This window comes from Amblyraja radiata, chromosome 1, assembly GCF_010909765.2.
Source record: "Amblyraja radiata isolate CabotCenter1 chromosome 1, sAmbRad1.1.pri, whole genome shotgun sequence".
NCBI lineage: Eukaryota > Metazoa > Chordata > Chondrichthyes > Rajiformes > Rajidae > Amblyraja > Amblyraja radiata.
The window spans coordinates 133,997,594-134,012,397 of NC_045956.1; the positions used below are offsets into that span (position 1 = coordinate 133,997,594).

The 14,804-nt window shown below is 40.3% G+C and overlaps 1 protein-coding gene across 3 annotated transcripts in view; it reads right to left on the reverse strand.

Moving 5' to 3' along the window:
- Positions 1-14,804, reverse strand: part of LOC116979607 (aldo-keto reductase family 1 member A1-A-like) — a 95,910-nt gene that overhangs the window by 41,273 nt on the left and 39,833 nt on the right. For 2 of the 3 annotated variants that reach the window (XM_033031225.1, XM_033031205.1), the window contains exons 2-3: positions 9,476-9,617; positions 7,349-7,477 (exon numbers count right to left, since the gene is read on the reverse strand). The gene's annotated coding sequence lies outside the window, so the exon portion shown is untranslated. Of the gene's footprint in view, positions 1-7,348; positions 7,478-7,551; positions 7,767-9,475; positions 9,618-14,804 lie in introns of those variants that run through there. The other variant, XM_033031214.1, reaches the window with a different exon arrangement.

Here is a 14,804-nt window from a genome sequence, read left to right on the forward strand (position 1 = left end):
TTGTGTTGTTTGTAAACTGCCTACACAGAGCAGAATTCTGCTTTGAAGACTGATTGACAGAGAAAATAGGTGCAGGAGTAGGCCATTCGGCCCCTTGAGCCAGCACTACCATTCAATATGCTGAATTATCTGAAAAGACTATGACCTAGAAATTATAATCTGCAGCACTATGCTCTTATGCCCAATACAAGTAAGCTTTATGTAAAACCCAGTTACAGAGTGTTCATAGTCAGCTAGAATGTGCAATGATGTATTCAAGAGAGAGTTAGATATAGCTCTTAGGGCTGACAAAATTAAAGGGTATGGGGAGAAAGCAGGAACGGGGTACTGATTTTGGATGATCAGCCATGATCATATTGGGTGACTTCAATCTACATATAGATTGGGTGAATCAAATTGGCAAGGGTGCTGAGGAAGAGGATTTCTTGGAATGTATGCGGGATAGTTTTCTAAACCAACATGTAGAGTAACCAAAGAGAGAGCAGGCTATTCTAGACTGGGTATTGAGTAATGAGGAAGGGTTAGTTAGCAGTCCTGTTGTGCGTGGCCCCTTGGTTGAGTTCTTCATTAGGATGGAAAGTGACATTGTTAATTCAGAAACAATGGTCCTGAACTTAAAGAAAGGTAACTTTGAGGGTATGAGATGTGAATTGGCCAAGATAGACTGGCAATTGATGCTTAAAGGGTTGACGGTGGATATGCAATGGAAGGCATTTAAAGACTGCATGGATGAACTACAACAATTGTTCATCCCAGTTTGGCAAAAGAATAAATCAGGGAAGGTAGTGCATCCGTGGATTACAAGGGAAATCAGGGATAGTATAAAAACAAAAGATGAAGCATACAAATTAGCCAGAAAAAGCAGCCTACCAGAGGACTCGGAGAAATTCAGAGTCCAGCAGAGGAGGACAAAGGGCTTAATTAGGAAAGGGAAAATAGATTATGAAAGAAAACTGGCAGGGAACATAAAAACTGACTGCAAAAGTTTTTATAGATATGTGAAGAGAAAAAGATTAGTTAAAACAAATGTACGTCCCTTGCAGTCAGAAACAGGTGAATTGATCATGTGGAACAAGGACATGGCAGACCAATTGAATAATTACTTTGGTTCTGTCTTCACTAACGAAGATATAAATAATCTGCCGGAAATAGCAGGGGACCGGGGTTCAAATGAGATGGAGGAACTGAGTGCAATCCAGGTTAGCCGGGAAGTGGTGTTAGGTAAATTGAATGGATTAAAGGCCGATAAATCCCCAGGGCCAGATACTCTGCATCCCAGAGTACTTAAGGAAGTAGCCCCAGAAATAGTGGATGCATTAGTGATAATTTTTCAAAACTCTTTAGATTCTGGAGTAATTCCTGAGGATTGGAGGATAGCTAATGTAACTCCACTTTTTAAAAAGGGGGGGGGGGGAGAGAGAAAACGGGGAATTACAGACCAGTTAGTCTAACATCGGTAGTAGGGAAACTGCTAGAATCAGTTATTAAAGATGGGATAGCAGCACATTTGGAAAGTGGTGAAATCATTGGACAAAGTCAGCATGGATTTATGAAAGGTTAATCATGTCTGACGAATCTTATAGAATTTTTCGAGGATGTAACTAGTAGAGTGGATAAGGGAGAACCAGTGGATGTGTTATATCTGGACTTTCAGAAGGCTTTCGACAAGGTCCCACATAAGAGATTAGTATACAAACTTAAAGCACACAGTATTGGGGGTTCAGTATTGATGTGGATAGAGAACTGGCTGGCAGACAGGAAGCAAAGAGTAGGAGTAAACGGGTCCTTTTCACAATGGCAGGCAGTGACTAGTGGGGTACCGCAAGGCTCAGTGCTGGGACCCCAGCTATTTACAATATATATTAATGATTTGGACGAGGGAATTGAATGCAACATCTCCAAGTTTGCGGATGACACAAAGCTGGGGGGCAGTGTTAGCTGTGAGGAGGATGCTAGGAGGCTGCAAGGTGACTTGGATAGGCTGGGTGAGTGGGCAAACGCATGGCAGATGCAGTATAATGTGGATAAATGTGAGGTTATCCACTTTGGTGGCAAAAACAGGAAAGTAGACTATTATCTAAATGGTGGCCGATTAGGAAAAGGGGAGATGCAACGAGGGTGAGATGCAACGAGACCTGGGTGTCATGGTACACCAGTCATTAAAAGTAGGCATGCAGGTGCAGCAGGCAGTGAAGAAAGCGAATGGTATGTTAGCATTCATAGCAAAAGGATTTGAGTATAGGAGCAGGGAGGTTCTACTGCAGTTGTACAGGGTCTTGGTGAGACCACACCTGGAGTATTGCATACAGTTTTGGTCTCCTAATCTGAGGAAAGACATTCTTGCCGTAGTACAGAGAAGGTTCACCAGACTGATTCCTGGAATGTCAGGACTTTCATATGAAGAAAGACTGGATAGACTCGGCTTGTACTCGCTAGAATTTAGAAGATTGAGGGGGGATCTTATAGAAACGTACAAAATTCTTAAGGGGTTGGACAGGCTAGATGCAGGAAGATTGTTCCCGATGTTGGGGAAGTCCAGAACAAGGGGTCACAGTTTAAGGATAAGGGGGAAATCTTTTAGGACTGAGATGAGGAAAACATTTTTCAAACAGAGAGTGGTGAATCTCTGGAATTCTCTGCCACAGAAGGTAGTTGAGGCCAGTTCATTGGCTATATTTATGAGGGAGTTAGATGTGGCCCTTGTGGCTAAAGGGATCAGGGGGTATGGAGAGAAGGCAGGTACAGGATACTGAGTTGGATGATCAGCCATGATCATATTGAATAGCGGTGCAGGCTCGAAGGGCCGAATTGCCTACTCCTGCACCTATTTTCTATGTTTCTACTGGTCTTAATGACTACAGGCCTGTCGCACTGACCTCTGTAGTCATGAAGTCCCTTGAAAGACGTGATGGCCAAGCTGAAAAATAACATGAACCTCCTGCTCGACTTTTGTTTGCATTTTGGGCCAATAGATCTGTGGATGATGCAGTCAGCCTGGTCCTGCACTTCATCCTCCAGCACCTAGACCGCCAGAGGACCTATGCGAGGATTTTGTTTGTTGATTTTAACTCTGCATTCAACACCATTGTGCCAGAACTACTACACTCCAACCTTTCCGAGTTGACTGTGCCTGAACCCTTCTGTCGGTGGATCACCAGCTTCCTGACAGACAGGAAGCAGCATGTGAGGCTGGGAAAGCACATCTGGGATCCGCAGTCCCTCAGCATAGGAGCACCGCAAGGCTGCATACTCTCCCCTCTCCTCTACTATCTCTACACCAATGACTGCACCTCCACTGACTCCTCTGTCAAGCTTCTCAAGTTTACGGACAACACAACCCTGATTGGACAGATCCAGGATGGGGAGGAAACTGCCTAAAGACAGGAACTGACACAGCTGGCGTCCTGGTGCCATCGCAACAATCTGGAGCTCAATGCTCTTAAGACAGTGGAATTGAATGTAGACTTTAGGAGAGCTCCCCTGATCCCACTCACCAGCAACAACACCAAAGTCACATCCGTGGAGTTTTTCAAGTTCCTGGCAACCATCATCTCCAAGGACCTTAAGTGGGGGGCTACCATCGACTCCACATTCAAAAAGGCACAACAGAGGATGTACTTCCTGCGGCAGCTGAGGAAGCACAATCTGCCACAGGCAATGATGGTCCAATTCTATACGGCCATCGTAGAGTCTATCTTCACCTTCTCCATCATGGTCTGGTTTGGCTCTGCCACCAAGCACGACATCCGGAGGCTGCAGCGAATTGTCCGATCAGCTGAGAAGGTTATTGGCTGCAACCTTCCCTACATTGACGAACTGTACACTGCAAGGGCCAGGAAGCGAGTGGGAAGATAATCTCTGACCCATCTCACCCTGGCCACAAACTCTTTGAATCACTTCCCTCTGGTAGGCGACTCCGGACAGTCAAAGCTCCCACAGCCGGACATAAAATCAACTTTTTTCCACGAGTAGTAGCTCTACTCAATAGCCAAAAATCTGTAGCCTCCTTTTGCTCTGGTATTTTATTTAATGCATGTTTAATCAATAGTGTTTTATTATTAATGTTTAATGTTTTATGTATCATTCCTAACTGTCACTGTATGTCATGTTGTCACTGCGGGCGGAGCACCAAGGCAAATTCCTTGTATGTGAATGCTTGGCCAATAAACTTATTATTCATTCATAGAGCTCTTAAAGATAGCGGAGTCATGGGATATGGGGAGAAGGCAAGAACGGGGTAATGATTGTGGATGATCAACCACGATCACATTGAATGGCGGTGCTGGCTCGAAGGACCAAATGGCCTACTCCTGCACCTATTGTCCATCTACACTAGTCCCACCTGCCTGCATTTGGCCCATATCCCTCTAAACCTATTCGATCCATGTACCTATCTAAATGATTCTTAAATGTAATGATGGTATCTGCTTTTTTCTTTTTGTTTTATAAACTGCCAAAGAGATAGTTAAGGCAGGTACTAAGAGGTAGTTAAGGCAGGTTGCAAAGAAAACAACCACAAAGTTTTTCTTGTGGCCATGAAGTTTAAATCACCCATCCCTGGAATGTTTATACGAGATCCCATAGCGTAAGATATCCCAAGGTACTTCACAGGAGTGATAATCAAATGTAATTTGACAGCCAAGCACACAAAGCCACATTATGTCAGATCATCAAAAGCACTGTAAAAGCAAGGTTTATATCAAGGACTTTGGACAGGAAAGTGGGAAAGTTTCACAAGGTCCATGCGGCTATAGGCATGGAAATCAGAATGGCCCTAAAGATCAGAACTGGAATGGTGCAGACTACTCAGAGAGTTGCTATAGAGATGATAAAGGACACGGCTTTGAATGGATTTGAAAACAAGCGTGGGAATTTTAAGTAGGCTAAACTGAGTCATTTTCCACAAAACAAAATTCCATTAAAAAAACAGGGAGATGACTGAACAGTAAAAATATCTTTACTGTCATGTCTGAGCAAAGGAAGTTGGCTAACACCCAGATCATTCTGCTCTTCTTCAAATAGTGCCACAACTGTTCTCATATCCACCTGTGTTAATGGATGGATGTGAGTCTGTGGATGAACAATGACATCCTAAATAATGTACAGTATCTCCAGCTACACACTTGGTAGAGTGCATTCAAATGTCAACCTTTATGTGATGAGCTTTGGAGTTGAAAACACTGCCATATATACCAGGAGTTTCATCTTTCACAGGAATTAGCTGACAAAAGATAAAGGATGGGGAACTTAAACATGGCTTTGTTCTGTTGTTTGTCACGCTAGCTTTAAAAATGGCTGAGTGCCGGCTTAGATTCTCGGAAAATGACTGCTGAAATTTCCTGGTTAGTTTGATTAATCTTGCTGCTGATGTTGATCGTTCCCCAGATCGATGGCCGAGGGTGAGGTTACTTTTAGCCTGAAAATCTTATTTCTTAACTTTGCCAGGAGACTGGGCTAATTGGGGAAAAAGGGTTGTGAGGATAGCAGGGAGATACTGATATGGGCAGAGGTAATGAACAGGAAACAAGAGTTAAATTCATGAACCAAAAGTTAACCATTTCACTTTTTCCCCATTGTATATTTTATTTTGTTTCCTCAGTTATATTTTTGGTTTGTTTTTTAGTGACTTTCACATACCTTGGATAGAGAAGGTTGGAATAGGAAGAATTCTATTGTTGGAAATGTTTCTGATGACGTAAAGATACTTGGAAAATGCAGTGGCATATGTAATGAAACAGCTGTTCACTGGTGAAAAGTCACCGAGGTTTAAAGTTTCCTATATATGTTTCAGCTGCTGAAAATGTTTTTATGATGCTGTTGGCCAAAAGCCAGTTAAGATCATTAGCTGGTGCAGGGACCAAATTAAATAAGTGTAGGTTGGTTTATACACAAGTCTGCAATATACATAGTTTGGTGTAGGCTGTTGCTCACAGTATATTCACAAAACCCTGCTCAACCCACTGAACCATACCTCGTGTAATCTTTTCAAGCTACAATCATTCTGTTGTTCACGAAATGATAACTAAGAGATAAAGATATAGTGGCCAAAGAGTCAGAGTACAACACTACTCCAGAGAGAAGATTCCAAAGACCACATTTCAATGGCAAAGATGGCTCCATAGAAGTTTGAGGTTATTCATGAAAACGATCATTGAAAACCATGAAATGCTAATTGGTGATTTTGGAACGAAAACAGAAAGTGCTGAAATAACTCAGCAGATCAGACATCGTCTGTTGCTAAGAGAAATAGTCGATGTTTCGGATCTGCACCACTTTGTCAGAACTCATCTAGAAATCACAGCCTGAAGCAGTAAATATTTGCAAAACAGCCATGATCATATTGAATGGCGGTGCAGGCTCGAAGGGCCGAATGGCCTACTCCTGCACCTATTTTCTATGTTTCTAAATGTTCCTCCTTCCACAGATGCTGCCTGGTCTGCTGAGATTATCCAGAATTTCTATTTTTGGTTTAGATTTCCAGCAGCCGCAGTTTTTTAAAATCAATTTTAAATTACTGCTGACTTTGAAATCTCTACAGATACTCCAACTGCAGAAATTGTGACCGTTTCTCTGTCCGTTTTCATTTTATGCTATGATCTCCAGTCAGTCAATGGAGATCACGTGAAGATAAGCTAAATGTTATTCAGTTGTATATCACACATTAACTACAATTCCGTGCGCAGAAAATATCAGAAAAGTCCAAGCTGCAGCCAGTCAGATGGATCGTTCGATATAGGTTAGAACTATGAACCAGGAGTCATCAGCGTCCTAAATCTGAATAAATTAATTCAAATAATAACAATTTCAGATGATTTGTGATACAGTACAAAATTCTTAGATATGAAAATATTCATTCTTAGCCAGAATTTCCTTGCTATATTTAAACAATAAGCTTATATTGAAACATTTATGATTGCAGAACAAAATAAAACACTGCCCTGTGCTTGGCACATGATAAAACCAGGCAAACAATTGCCTCTTCACTATCTGAGAAAGAACTTGTGGTCTATTAAAAACACACAGAGCTCTTGATATCAACAGTCTGTAACAAAGCCCTTAACATGCAAGATTATAGCTATACGGTGCGCGATGCATGTCATGATCCTCTTGTGCGGCCTCAATTACAGTTTATTGCAATGGAAAGCTGAATATGGATTCAATATTTCAAACCTTCAGATTGCTTATGAGACCCCAACCATTAGCTTAACTAATTTACTAGTTACAAAAGTACATTTTAACAATCAGGTCTATGCACTCTAGTACCAGAAACAATGCATTTCTAACATCTGACACTATTGGCAATTGTTATACTTAATCTACTCTTTGTATTTACCGCACAAGTACTTACTTATTGTTGAGAAAAAGCTGCGTGTCTATTAAATGAGCCTTCTGGAATTTGCAATTGTCAGCTGCTCTGTGATTACCTGCCTCTGCTCAAAGGTTTTATCCTTTGATAAATAATAGTTAACCATTAAACCTGTTGGTTGGGAACATAACAAAATTAGTAAAGTTTAAACCTAATCATCCTAGTCCCTATTTGCATTAGCCTACCAGCTGGTTTATGGCAGAGCAGACAGCTTCTATCATTAAGTATGAAGTTACCTGCCTAGTTTTCTGTATAAGGGAAAAATGAAAAGTTCTGATCTATTGCAAACACTGCTACATTTTAACATCCAGGCACATGATTTTGGTAGTAAATTTAACTTACTCATCTCCAAGGACCTTAAGTGGGGGGCTACCATTGACTCCACAGTCGAAAAGGCACAACAGAGGATGTACTTCCTGCGGCAGCTGAGGAAGCATAATCTGCTACGGGCAATGATGGTCCAATTCTATACGGCCACCGTAGAGTCTGTCCTCAGCTTCTCCATCATGGTCTGGTTTGGCTCAGCCACCAAGCACGACATCCGGAGGCTGCAGCGAATCGTCCAATCAGCTGAGAAGGTTATTAGCTGCAACCTTCCCTCCATTGACGAACTGTACACTGCAAGGGCCAGGAAGCGAGCGGGTAAGATCATCTCGGACCCCTCTCATCCTGGCCACAAACTCTTTGAATCACTTCCCTCTGGAAGGCGACTCTGGACTGTCAAAGCTGCCATAGCCAGACATCAAAACTCCTTTTTTCCACGAGTAGTAGCTCTACTCAATAACCAAACATTTGTAGCCTCCTTTTGCTCTGGTATTATATTTAATGCACATGTTTGATCAATAATGTTTTATTATTAATGTTTAATGTTTTATGTATCATTCCTAACTGTCACTTGCGTGCGGGGCACCAAGGCAAATTCCTTGTATGTGAAAACTTCCAACCTTACATATTATAGGTATGTTACAATACTTATCTTCAGCGGCGCTGCAATTCTGCCACTGGCCGTGTGCGCCACTTTGGCGCCTTTGAGGGAGGGGGGGGGCGGGATTAAAATGCGGTTTTCTCCTGCCTGTCCGAGATATATTTTCTCGGGCTGCTTGCTGATGCTGAAAAATCGGTCTGACTTCCGTTCTCGGAAGTTTAAAAAAAAAAATCGCGGGTCAATTTAATCGCTGGAGTAAAATAAAAAAGCAACTTCTAACGCCGACAACGGGACGATTCTCACGTAGGGGACAAAACGTAGGGTAAATCGTTTATTTTACATATAAACTTGCTTTACGGGAATTAAACATTAAATTCCTTCCATTTGGCCTATAAATTCATGACAATGAGATTTAAAAATCATGTTATATTGTGAATTCTTGTGTGAATGTTATTTGTACACTTAGGCTATTTAAAAATCTTTTCTTAAGAAATGGATAGATGTTTAGATCTAGTAATTGAATTTTGTAATTAGCTACAATTAGGTAACTAACTAATTATATGCATTAATTTTAGGTCATCCAAGTAAGATTGTTTCATAATTGTTTCAGAATGCTTCAATCTATAATAACTGAACATTTCTTTCAGTTCTCTTAATTTTTAAGAAAGTTAAGGGCTTTTGACAGTCCTCGATCACAGCTTTTGTGTTCAGTCAATGGAAAAGCAATAGGGAACAAGATGCTAATTTCCGATTATGAAAATGGCCATAACATTTTTAATACTGAAGATATGTAAGTGAATTAGGTTTCAAATTAAACTTCTTTTTATGCTTTATCTGATGGGATAAATTGCAGACGATTTTTTTAAATGTTGCAACATTGCTACATATTAAAGCATCAGAGAAACTGGGAAGAGCATGTCCAGGAATCTCTGATAATAATTGATAATTAATTGGTGATATCAGGATGGTTAAGGTGGAAAAATATACTGTCTTTTATTGGCCAACGTACAGAACAAGAGCAGGATGTCATAGTAGAATTCTATTCATTGCTACTTGGCCATAGACTGAGTACTATTTACATTTCTGATCATCACATAACAGAAAAGATGCAATTACACCACAAGGGTTAAATAGGTTACTGGGATGTTGCCAGTTACAAGGAAACATTGAAGATGTTTAGTTACACGGAAACATTGGCTGGGCTCTGGATAGATGTAACATGACCTCCAACAGGAGCTTTGCCTTTTATGTCCATCGCAGTCGTGGCTCCAGTTCACCCAGTTGCTGCCCACAGTTTTGAGGACCCAAGAGCTGCTTCTGTTGTACCTGTGGGGACAGAAACAAGAAATGTTAGCATCTTGTCCTCAGCATTAAATGTCAGTCTTTGACATCTGTTCTAAATGACTGGATACCAAACAAATGACAAACAAAGAACTGCAGATGCTGGTTAATACACAAAAGGACACAAAGTGCTGGAGTAACTCAGCGGGTCAGACAGCATTCCTGGGATACATGGACAGATGACTTTTTCAGTCTCGACCTGGAACGTCATCAATCCATGTTTTCCAGGGATGCAGCCTGACCCGCTAAGTTACTCCAGCACTGTGTGCCCTTTTACCGAACAGAATTGTGTGAATGAATAAGTCTTGCACAAACCCTCAGCTGGAACTGGCCTGCTTTCTCAACCACGTAAATGTAAGCCCTTCCATTTACAAACAATCAAAGGCAGTAATGTGGCCAGTGGATGTCCTCTCTTATTGCTGTGCTTTCTACAAAAGAAGAAATGTGCATTGATTAACCAAGACTGGCAGCATGGTATCAACTAAGATCTCAGACCCTAAGAAATTATACTATTTACCAAATATTATTTACAATGTAACTAATCCGCACAAGATCAACTTCTCACTTTCTACAACCGTGTTGCCTTACGAGTTTTATTCACAATATGATCATAGGAATAAGGAATATGGCATAAATCACACATTCTGTGACTTCAGCCAAAACCAACTAGTCAATTAAACTGTACCCTGAAACATAAAAGAACCCTGAGAATCGACGTAAACCATTGTTTTTAGGAACAATAGGAATTATTAAAGGGCCTGTCCCACTTTCACGACCTAATTCACGACCTTTTTTACGTGGACATTTTTCATCATGCTAGAAAAAACGCCGCGACCTACTAGATGCCACGAGTACCTACTACTAGCATCACGGCCTGCTACGACCTACCTACGACTTCGTGACGACCATGCTGCGAGTATGAGTCAAGGGCAAACTCAGCAGAGGTCGTGCATTAGGACGTGAAAGTGGGGCAGGCCCTTAACTATTAATATGAAATCAATCACAAAATTAAAAGATAGAGCTGGCTTGATATGGTGCGAGGCCCTGGCATTTGCCAGGATTGTAAGTGAACTGCTTTAACTGCTTTAAAGGGCCTATCCCACTTGGCGATTTTTTCGGCGACTGCCGGCGTCATATCAATGTCGGCAAAAGATTTTGAACATTTCAAAATCCAGCAGCGACAAAAAAATGTTGCAACACTTGAACAAACACAGTGCGTCATACGTCATCACGCCGCATCACACGTCATCATGCCGCGTATTTTTCGGTGACCTGATAGGTCAGTCGCTGAAAAAAATCACCAAGTGGGACAGACTCTTCTTTCCAGCCTTGAACCTAGCTTAGTACTTTAACATTTATCAGTTTTCAACACACTAATTGATTGCACATGCTCAGTCTAGAGGTACAGAATTGCAAATGGTCACAAGACTCTGTATGAAGTAATTTCTTCTGTCCTAATTCACCAACCTCATCCTAAAACTATGCCTTCTAGATATAGACCACTGTGGCGGCTCCCAAGGGTCGTGCCATCATAGTGTCGAACCCCTCGGCATAGGAGTGGTTCAGTCCGGAGGCGGCCCTTAGCCAGAGGGTTTAAAGGCAGGGGTTTGGATGCCATCTTTCTCTCGTTTGGACTTCCCTACAACCGGGAGGAACATAATAAAAGGTGCCTCTCAAAACACTGTACTTCGTGCCTCCTTTTGAGACCCACGCACTACACCACTAACTATAACAACAGCCAGGATATCTTTCAGTTCTTCTTATGGTTGAATCACTGCTTCATGCCCATTCATCTTCTCTGTCTTCGAATGTTTCACTGCATTTAGACAATATGAGAATGCAATTGTACACTTAAAATTCATATAAAATTTGCAATGTGCAAAATGAATGTCATGTCTGCCTAACAGCAGTTTATGCACATCAAATATAATTCCTTGCATTATAATGTTTGGAGATGTTATAGAACTAAATAAATTCCAAAATAATCATTATCTTTCCTTCTATCTTTAATACAATGGGGATAAAAAACTTCTGGTTTCATTAATACCATGAAAATCCACACAAAGTAAATTTGGTGAATGTACATGTGGATAAATTGTGATTTATTGCGACTCCCAGTATTCATTTTGTGTGAAGCAAAGAGTATGCAAAGTTACACAAAAATAATACATTTTAATTTTCTACCAAATGAAGGGAAAGATCCATGCAGAAAATTGAAATATAACAGTCTGAGAAAGCATACTTTTCTGTTTCTTCTACATCCCTATAAAGTAAATGCACTATAGTGTAGCTGCTGAATGCAGATGCCTGGTCACCCTTGTACGATTATAAATTGTAAAACCTGATAAAAGGGAAAAGTTCTCTCTACTTATAATTTCAGAGTACTTTTGGTAATGTCAAGAAAGGTGACAAATTTTGCAGAGAAAAAAAAATGGAATAAAATCAACAGGCAAGTTAATGTTCTGCTCACCCAGCAGCAACATTGTTCAATCTGAGACCCTTCGTCAGAACTGATAAAACAAGTTAATCTTTGGGTAAAACAGGTGGGGAAAGGCAAAGGGTGGACAAAGGAACACAGACAAAGGTGCTTAACTGCCTTTTCATGGCTACATTATTTCATCCCTTTCAGAGAAATTCGTGCTGTTCCACACACTGCCCTGTCCCACCTAGCTAACATGTTTTTTCTCCCACCCCCAGTTCTGATGAAGAGTTGCAGACTTGAAACATTAACTGTTTCTCTTTCCTTAAAATGCAGCTTTTTAATTTTTTTTATTTCAAGTGACCCATCCATTAAATTGGATGAAAATGCCCACCTTTGCTAACAGCTTGATTCTCATATAAAAATGGTTTTACAAACTGTTATTCTGTTGCGGACACAGTCTGATGAAGGTTCCCAACCCAAAATGTCACATAACCATGTTCTCCAGAGATGTTGCCAAACCCGCTGAGTTGTTCCAGCACTTGTGTCCTTTTGTCATACTGTTGTACTTTATCGATTTGTGGAGATGGTTGCTTCATTTTCAATAAATAAATCTGTGTTGTATGTTGAGCATATCTGTTATGGCAAAACTGCTTTTTTGAAATAATGCAAATGCAGATCAGGTAAACTAATAAGTAATCCATTTAACTCATTTATTAAGGATCCTTTTATTTGGGGAAAATAATGGAAGAACATTTGATGTTATCAAAAATACATTAGCTCATTGATACTTTTGTTTGGCGTATTTGACACCAAATGTAAAATAATGAAATCTCCACTTCATGATAAAAAAGACCCTGGTTAGAAATACTCATGGTTTTATCTAAATATGTTCTGATTCCTTAAAATCGTGGTCCATGTTACATATGACAGTTTGAAACATTTATATGTGCTAAAGAAACATAAATCTGCTTTGTTCAATCAGCAAGAGCAGTTACTAAATCACTTATATTGGTCTGTTGGTATTATAGTAAAAAATCAGCACAAAATCAAACATGTACTTTGACAAAGCTGAGGATTTGACTTCTTAAGAACCAAAGGAATACATCGAACTGTTATAATCAAAATTGGTAATTGCAAACATTTATATTTATCAGCCAGAAATAAACATTAAAGTTTTTACATATTTAATTTTTGTTTTATGTGGTAAGAAATTACATTTATTTATATTATATTGTCGCGACCGTTAACCTGAACGGATATATATTCCTCTCTACATAAATGCTGCCTGACCCAAGCTTATAATTTTTCTTTAATTTCAGATTTGCAGCTTTCAATAAAATAGAACTAAGGAAATCCTTAATTCATAATCATTACAATTGCAAATGTTAACCAATTCCAAATTAAAATTAAATTTAGTATCAAAGGTAAAAAAATGCCCTTTCTCCATTTTATAAATCCTCATGAATTTAGATAAATTGTGTTCATCAAATGGAACCTAAATGATTATTTAAGCACAACTCAGAGGCAAGTATGACACCAAGGTTGTAAACAGCCTAGATCAATTTCATAGTTCCCAGGGAAAGACAGAGTTGGTAGTTGAGGATTGGAGCAGTAACTGGTTCTGGTTTTACCATTATTTAGTTCAGTAAAATTTCTGTTCAATTAGCTTGGACATTGGACTACCTTGAACATTGAACAGTTTGTATTTGAAGATAGCTGAAGAGTCAGATAAAACCGAGTGCTGTCGGCATGTGTATGAAAGCCATGTATGATGTACATAAATGAGAAATAGGAAGGGGCAAAAATGGATCCTTGGCTTGAAGGCTAACATGCAGCCTCAGGTAAAGAAACTGCTGCTGGCAATTCTTTAGTTATAAATGAGTAAGTATGGAAACAGAGAAATGCAATCCCACCATGCAGGCTGAAGTTATAGGATGCATGGTTAACCACAGCAAAAGGCTAGACAGGTCAAGGCGGAAAGATTACTTGTTGTCATATCGAGGATATTAATAAACTTCACGTGTTATTTTGGTCATGCTGCAGTCCATAAGCCCAATTTGAGGGCTAAAGCAATGAATTCCAAGTAAGATGTTCCAATTACTACATTACTCCTCCTTATTTGACATTCTGAACAAGGTCATGTCATCTCTCTTGCTCGTGGCAGTGGATCCATTTGAAGAATGTTTTGATATGCAGCAGAGCAACCTTCATTCTACAGCAACAAACTGCTGGAGGAACTCAGCAGGTCAGGCAGCATCTGTGGAGGAAAGTGGACAGATGACGTTTCAGGTGGTGAATCTTCTTCAGACTAATGGAGTTGAGGGAAGATAGCTGGTGGAAAGAGGCAAAGGGAGGGGGTGCGGCAAGAAAGTGAGAGGTAGATCCAGACGAGCAGACGGGTTAATTGACAGATGAGTCAGGGAATAGGAATATAAATGATTAGAAACCTGGAGCTTCAGCTGGTCCAGGCGAAGAGAGCATAAGTATGTGACAAAGTCACCATGTTTAGTCTGGCCGACACAGAAGGGACATACCAGGAGCACCAAATGCATAGATCAGTTGAAGAAGGTGCATGTAAACCCGTCTCAGTACTTGTTAACCATTTTAATTTCCTTTCCCATTCCCTTACCAAACTGCCTATTATTTGCCTCTTCCACTGCCAGAATGAGGCCACGGGCAAACGGGAATAACGTCATCTCATATACTGCTGGGTAGCCTACAACCCAATGTCATGAACATTGAACAATTTC